We start from the raw sequence: 6,364 nt of genomic DNA, 5'->3' as shown, positions 1-6,364 counted from the left end.
TCCCCCAAATTGCCCAGTCCAGCGCTTCCTAGGCCCAAATCACGTTCCTTGATTCCAGCTTCAGAGAATACTGTGTTCCACTCACTCTTTGTAATCAGGCACCCTTCTGAGTGATTATTTGATTACTGCAAACTCCAGGAAACCAGAGACAAGCTCTGGTTTTGCTCACATTTGAGTCCTCTGCACCTTACCTGGCATTCAGCTGGCACTCCATACAATTAGGCTGAAAAAAATGAATGAGTGTGCTCTGAAGCAGTTTTGTCCAGTAGAAATATAATGCAAATGACATGTAATTTTTTTAAAAAATTCTTTTTTGATAACCACATTACACAAGTAAAAAGACACAGATGAACTTACTAATAAATTTAACCTAATAGATCTAAAGTATTGTTTTAACATATAATCAATATTTTAAAATCATTCATGAAATGCCATAGATATTTATTTTGTCCCACAAGTCATCAAAGTGCTCTGTGTGTTGATTCTGATAATACATCTCAATTTGCACCAACCACATCTCATGGTGGCTACCATACTGGGCAGCTCAGCTCTAGGGTTTGATTTGGTCCCTCCGAGGACAGGGACTTATTCTGAGCCCTCAGGGCACTCAGTGAACAGATGGAGACTCCCTTGCTTCCTCCTGTGTCATCAGGGTCCCCAGGCCTCAGGCCAATAGTCCTCTCCTCTGGCTTCCCTGCCTCCTGCCTGCCACCCACAAGGTACCTCTCCCCTGGCTCTCTGCCTCTGTCATTCTCTGGGCTGGAGGCCAAAGCTCTTCATCTCTGCCGGTCGCCGGGCCCCATCCCTTCCCGTGCCTTCTCCCCTCAGTCAGGAAGATGGAGCTGAGATGAGCTTTGGAACAGTGTGAATGGCCTCCGCATCCAGAGGGGAGGGCCATGGTGGGGGGCCCAGAGACCCTAGCCTGTGCTCCAGGGGAAGAAGGAGCTGGGCCAGAGCTGGGGTCAAGAGATGACATCTCCCATGATGCTCTGCACTGAGGGTCTGCCGACCATACGCCTGGGGGAGGCAGCTCTTCTGATAATTCAAAGCAGATTTCTCCCCAGCTTTGTGGCAGCTGGTGGGCAGAAGGCCAGGGGACAAGGCTGGGCCTCCAGGCGTCTGGCTATAGAAGAGCTGAGGCAAAGAAAGCTTCTTCAGCCGCCTGTCCCTACGCCTCCCCCAGCTCCTCCCAATACCACTGCCCTCCCGCTGACCCCTCCCAGCTACACCAGACTCCCCTCTGCAGTCTGCACCTTGGACCCAGATTGCCCTCCATCTTCCACAGATCGGGCCTGGCAGCCTCAGCACACAGCCTGCTGCACCCCAGTGCGGTACCCCGCTCAGCCCCCGAGGGGTCCTCACCAGCCCCCACACAGGGTGTCTCCCCAGGCCCAACAGCTTTTACACAGTGCTCCCCGTTCTCTGCAGTGCTCTAGCTGGGGCATCTGCTTCTTCTATCCCCACAACCACCCAAGAGGTGAGGCCAGGAACATTTTCCCAAAGGTTCCTTCCTGGAAGAACGTTCAGGAACATTCCAGTTCACATCCCCTTTCTCTCTCCCAGGACACTCGGTGTTGCCCTCTTCCCACCACATCTGGGCACTTTCCAATCCTGGTGCTCCCTTCCCAGCAATCTTTGTTCCAACTGTTTCCAGCAACATCCCCAAGGGGCGCCTGAGAGAAGTGGGTTTGGGTCTCCTCCCTTGACTGGGAGTGCTCCCTTCGGAAAAGTCTAGGAATTTTCCCACCCACCCCCCATCACATTCTGGTAACTCTCAGAATTTAAGGGTCCTCTTGAGTCACGCAGCATTCAAGGGCCAGAGAAGCCTTTGGCTTGGGGCTCAGCGCCCACATTCTGGGGCCCCAGGCCTACCCTCAGCAGACCAGATGGTTCTCATTCGGTTCCGACTGACCTTGGGATGCCATTGTCCTCATAGGATGTGCAGGCCAGGGCACAGAGCAGCTTGGCTTCCATTTTTCAGTCCTGGAGCCAAGGGAGGCCACTCCATGAACCTCTTGTGGAGAGCCCAGAAGCTGGGGCGCTTCCCTCCCCTCACGGTGCATGCTAGTTAGGACTCTTCCTGTTGCAACAGGAGGAAACCCAACCCAGGGCAATTGAAGGAATCTACTGCTCATTAGAAGTGGAAAGTCCAGGGCAGGCTGGGTCAAACAGCATCCCCAGGACCCAGTTTCTCTCACTCCATGGGGTTTTCTCCATCTTTAGCCTCCCTTTCCTCATAGAGGCTCCTCCCTTTTAGAGGCAAGAAGGCTGCTGGGCTTCAAATTCTAGGCTGTGGGGAAGAGACTGGGTTGGTCCTAACAATCCCAGCAAAATACCCATGTGTCCTTGGTTCTGATTGGCCCATCCCTGGGACCAGAGAAGGTGATCACCAATTTGTGAAGGTGGCAATCACACACTCCATCCCTGAATCTGGGATGTCATCACACCCACAGCTTGAGAACTGCAAGAAGGAGAAACGGCCGGGGTTGTGCTCGGTGGCAGAGTGCTTGCTTCACACATGTGAGGCACTGGGTTCGATCCTCAGCACCACATAAAAATAAATAAACAAAATAAAAGGCTGGGGGTATAGCTCAGTTGGTAGAGTGCTTGCCTAGCATGCACAAGGCCCTGGGTTCAATCCCTAGCACCACCAAAAAGAAAAAAAATAATAAAGATATTGTGTCCACCCATAACTAAAATTTTTAAAAATGTATTTTAAAAAAGGAGAAGCTGTGGTAAGGTTACCAAAAGGGGTTCCCCAAAACCACAAGGGTAGCCCCCATCCTAGCTGAACACTTGGACTCCTTCCTCCTCACCAGGCAAATTTCTAATCAGAATCACCAGGAAACCTCATGGATACAGTGGTGCAAGAGCACCGAGGGGGCACAGGGGCTCCAAGGACGGAGGAAGTCACGGCTGGGGGGACCCAGGGAGGATCCTGCAGGGGATGCACTTGAATCGAGCCTTCAGGGTTGGTCAGGGCTTGGATTGCGCAGTGCAAGAGTCGGGAGAAGACAGCAGGCAGAGGAAACAGCTGGAACAAAGGCAGGAGAAGGGAGAAGGAAGGGGCTAGCTTTGACCCCCAGAAAGAGTCCTGAGAGAATGGGGCGGGAACGGGGCCAGGTTTAGCCAGCCTGGCTGGGAAATTCAGACAGGAATGGGAGCTGTTGAGGTTGTCTGAACAAGAGAGCGTGGAAGGAGCAGAGGCAGGAAACCAGCTGTGAGGTTGGTGCTTCAGGCGCAGGAGCCAGCAGTGGGGAGGAGGGCAGGGAAGCCATTCAGGAAACATTAAGAGGAGGCAATGAACTAGCCTTGGCACCCGCTCCAATGGGAAGCAGCAAAGGTTCCAACCTTGGCAATGGAGGGGATAGAGGAGCTGTTCAGAGAGACAGGGTGCCCTGGGGAGGAGCAGGCTTTCAGGGAAGACTAGGAATTCCAATTTGGGGTGGAGGGGCCTGGGGGGCCGTGCAGGGGACAAGGGCAGGAAGCCTTGTCAGGAGCTCAGGGGGAGTTCCAGGGTTCCAGTGGAACAGTTTTGAATCATCTTCCAGCCACTGTGTGAGGTTTCCATGTGACAGAGGAGGTAAGGTTACCAAAAGGGGTCCCCCCACAAGCAACAAATGTCACCTCCATACTGTTACATTAGGATAGGCCTGCTTAGGTAACCAGAGGAAAAAGACAGGGCAGGTGACCACAAAGTGCTGGGCAGTAGTTGGATCTTGCAGCAAAGGAGAAGTTTCTAAGGGAGGTAGAGGGCAATCCTCAGTGCAGGAAGACAGGGGCCCAGGAGGGAGAGAGCTTCATGAGCCCACTGGTTGTCCTGTGAAGAGGATATTGGAGCCAGGGACAGAGTGACTGGTGAGACAGTGGAGGCATGCCTGTATAAGTCTCCCTCTGGAAGCTTTGTTGAGAAGGAGAGAGGTAGGGCTTTCCCTGGGAGGAGGAGGAGGGACCTCACTATGGAGAGCCTTGAGAATGGGATTGATAATCGGGGAACTTCTGGTTGTAAAGTGGGGCCACCTTGAGCCACACCCTCTCTTTTTGGCTCTGCAGTCTATGAAATTCCACAGCCTCAAGGTCTCAGCCAGTGGAAGCAGGTGGCTTTGGTCCTCAGGATCCTACCCCTCTTATTGCCCAGCCACCACACCCTGCCCGCTCCCCCCTCAAGTCCATCTCACAGCTGTTGCTGCAGCAATGAGCTCCAAGTTCACTTAAAACAGAGAAAAATCACCTAAAGGTCTGCCAAGAAAACCATGGTCTAGATCTCCTGTCAAAATGCCTACCTCTTTGGCCTGGGAATGTAGCTCAGTGATAGAGCACTTGCCTAGCATGCATGAGACCCTGGGTTCAATCTCAAGCACCAAATTTAAAAAAGAGAGATAGACTTGACTTGAGGTTGAATAAGCAGCCATCAGGCCCTGCCAGCCCGGGAGGTGTTCATGCCATCTCTTCTGGGTGGATGATTGGCCGGAAGCCAGTGCAGGACTGAGAAAGCTGCCAGGATCACAGGTTCATGCAGAAGCCACCTCAGCAGCTCTGGGCACCAAGCTCCCCCTGCCTGGGGTAACACATGGGTTGAGCACGTGTCCAGAGAGTGCCACATGCCTGTCAGGCCAGGGCCTGCCTCACGCTTCTCCAGGGAGGCTGCCAGAAGCCCTGGAGCTGGGCAAACCCAGAAGAGTGACTTAGGGAAGGGTGGAGGAGGGGAGGGGAGGGAAGGCTCTGAGCCAGGCCAGATTGTGGCACCCACCCCACCAAGTGCCTGGCTAACCAAAGGACAGGGGAAGGAACATGGTGGGCAGGTACCTTCCATGGGGCAGAGGCTTGGCTTACCTATCTGGAAGAGTGACAGGAGCAAAGTCATCTTGGCAGACTGGCATAGAGGCTGTCCCATGCAAACCCAAAATGCAGCTGATGGCCCAATGTCAGGCAGCCCTCTATCAATGAAGACCCTCTATAGAGAACAAAAGGGCAGTTACCAGAGTCTGGCTTCAAGGGAAGGGAAGGGAAGGGGCCTGAAGACCCAGGGACGGGAATTAACATAGATGCCTGTAAACGGAGGCCCCTGCATAGGCTGCTTAAAGACACCAGATGAAGTTTGTCCAGCATCTTAAAGTTTACAAAGCACGTTCACAGCTGTAGCTTCCTTTGATTGTCTCACTAGTCCTGCCAGAGAGGCATCCTCGGGCCTACTTTACAGATGGAAGGACTGAAACCCAGAGATTTGCCCCAGGCCACCTGAGAATAAGTGGCAGAGCTAACCTGGGAGCCTCCCAGCATCTTAAACGCCTGTTCTCTGCCCCATGGCAGGCTCTCTGCTGCCAACAGGCTGAGGGTGGTGGTGGAGCCCAGGGTGGGGGTGCTAGGTGGGGTAAAGATGGGGGTGAGAGCAGCTGATCAGGGCAGTGGGGAGCCTGGGCGAGGACTGGAATTCAGGAAGCCGGTGGAGGTTGAAGATAAACTGACCCTCCTTCAATTTTGCCAAAGGCTCTCTCCCCTTCCAGGGTCCCCTGCCCCCTCCAAAACAGAGTGGCAGGGACAGCTGGAACCCATGAGGGGAAGAAGAAAGGGGATCCCAGTTCAGGGCCTAGCGCCTTAATCTTGATGCCTCTACCAGCACCCCTTCCCCTCTGCTCCCAGCCCCCTCCCCAGTCTGCAGGAGCCTAACATCCTGGCACAAGCCACAAAGGCCAGGCTAGTGGGGAGAGCCAGAAGACAGCATTGCCACGGCCACACTGTAGACCCCACTCGATTCCAACCTTTCAGCTCTTTGGGAGACTCTTCCTCGCACCCTCAGCCACCTACCACTCTGCCTGCCCATAGTGTCCCCCAGTGCCTGAGACCTTCTTTGGGGATTCTAAAATCTGCCTTTTCAAGACCCTCCACCCTTGGTAAAGCTAGATCCTATTGGGTAGCCAGCCTCACAGGGACCCTCCCCAGACCCCTGAAAAGAGGTCTCCAGGCCCACCTTCCAGAACACTCTTCCCATCTCCCTGCTGGTCATTTTGGCTCCATCCACCACCACCACCACCACCACCCAGGACACAAGGGGAAGGTATGTGGACCTTAGAGCCACACAGTCAGTCCTGGACTCAAAGCCAGGGCCTGCCACTTTCTAGATCTGGGGTCTTGGGCAAGGTGGTCACAAATCCTATCTGAGTCCTTATTTCTTAAGCTGTAAAATGGGGATAAAGAGGAGCTACCTTGGCAATTTGCTGTGAAGCTTAAAGCTAATACTGTATGCGTGAGACTAGATCTAGCACAACCCCATCAAATTATATTTATTAGTATAATCATTTTAAATTATACTTGAGTCATTGTCATCCCATCCTGGCATGAGAGGTCCCTACATGAGAGGTCCCCT

At 53.4% G+C, this 6,364-nt stretch overlaps 1 non-coding gene across 1 annotated transcript; it reads left to right on the top strand.

The window, feature by feature from the left end:
- Positions 1 to 2,580: 2,580 nt before the first annotated feature.
- Trnaa-agc lies at positions 2,581 to 2,653 on the top strand. The gene has a single exon. It is a non-coding gene; the product is annotated as a tRNA-Ala (tRNA).
- Positions 2,654 to 6,364: the final 3,711 nt, after the last annotated feature.

This window comes from Marmota marmota, unplaced genomic scaffold (assembly GCF_001458135.2).
Source record: "Marmota marmota marmota unplaced genomic scaffold, marMar, whole genome shotgun sequence".
In the NCBI taxonomy this organism is placed as follows: Eukaryota; Metazoa; Chordata; class Mammalia; order Rodentia; family Sciuridae; genus Marmota; species Marmota marmota.
Note: the sequence above shows the minus strand (reverse complement) of the source record. Positions and strands in the feature narration are given on the sequence as shown.